The sequence below is a fragment of the Myotis lucifugus genome, unplaced genomic scaffold (genome assembly GCF_000147115.1).
Source record: "Myotis lucifugus unplaced genomic scaffold, Myoluc2.0 scaffold_484, whole genome shotgun sequence".
Taxonomy (NCBI): Eukaryota; Metazoa; Chordata; class Mammalia; order Chiroptera; family Vespertilionidae; genus Myotis; species Myotis lucifugus.
The window spans coordinates 228782-230198 of NW_005871532.1; the positions used below are offsets into that span (position 1 = coordinate 228782).

General features: G+C 46.5%; 1 protein-coding gene across 1 annotated transcript in view; it reads right to left on the reverse strand.

The window, feature by feature from the left end:
- TECTA (tectorin alpha) overlaps window positions 1-1417 on the reverse strand; it is a 107428-nt gene that overhangs the window by 53834 nt on the left and 52177 nt on the right.

Below are 1417 nucleotides of genomic sequence, written 5' to 3' on the forward strand. Positions count from 1 at the left end.
TGGGGAAAAGGGGGGCCCCCTTCCCCCCCCCCCCCCCCCCCCCGCCCCCGGCAGGCATCTCCGCTTCCGGAAGGCGCCCGGTCATTCCTGCCTGGGACACTCACACTGCTCTCCCTTAGGCACGCTGCCTGCCCTCTCGGCCTACCCGCACCCAAGCCTTCATCAAGTTCCCCACTCAGCCAACACTAACAACGCACCCTCATCTCAGAACTTCCATCCTAAGCCGACAGTTTATGATGGTGGGCCTCTGAGCGCCTTGGTTTCCGAGACGGCAAACGGACGTGTGCAGACCCCTGCCAACTCTGCGCTATGGGTTTCACCTGCATGCAGATGCTTTCATGGAAAGCAGTTAGGGTTCTGGCGAAGAGATCGGCTCTGGAGCAGATGTGAGAGACCACAGCTCCTCAGTCCGTAACACCTACTTCAGGATGTGTGCTTAGAGCAGTGCTGAGCCAGAAGTGTTCAGTAAGTGTTAGCCAATCATTAAGACAGGCATGCTTAAGGGTTTTACAGGAACTTACTTTAATAGGTGTATATAGAAAGCACAACTACTAATATGTGAGAATTTCTGCTCCATTCAAGGCTAACACTTAGCCTTGAATTCTGGTATTTGCATCGCTGCATGATATATTTCATGTGCTTGTGATGCTGCTGCAGTGAACATTCTTGTACATATATTTTCCCTCATGAGTAAGTGAACCTGTACAATAAATTCCTGAAAGTGAAATTACTGGGTCAAAAGGTATGTACATTTAAATTCCCGACAGATGCCACTGCCGTGCCTTCTAAAGAGGCTGCCCTAGTCACCCTCCCCCCAGCGCTGCAGGAGGAGGCCTGTTTCCCCACACTCGCCCTGACTGTTTATCACCAAATTTTCTGACCCTTGGAAATATGAAAAGTTCAATGCTGTGGCTACAAGGGATTGCATCCAGAATATATGGAGAACTCTTAAAAGTCAACAATAAAACAAACAAACAAACAACCTGTTTTAAAAGTGGGCACAGGACCTGAGTAGACATTTCTCCAGAGAAGACATATGAATGAAGAGATATGAATGACCAATAAGTACAGAAAATATGTCCCAGGTCACTAATGATCAGAGAAATACAAACCAAAACTACAATGAGACCTTATACGCATTAGAATGGCTACTATTAACACACAGAATAAAAATGCTGTGGGGCATTTACACCAGGGAATACTACGCAGCTGTAAAAGAGAGGGATCTCTTACCCTTTGGGACAGCATGGAGGGGCCTGGAGAGCATTATGCTAAGTGAAATAAGCCAGTCAGAGAAAGACAAGTATCACATGATTTCACTTATTTGTGGAATTTAATGAACAAAATAAATTTACCAATAAAATAAGACCCAAAGCCTTGAAGGCATGGAACAGACTGACATACCTTGATGTGGCCT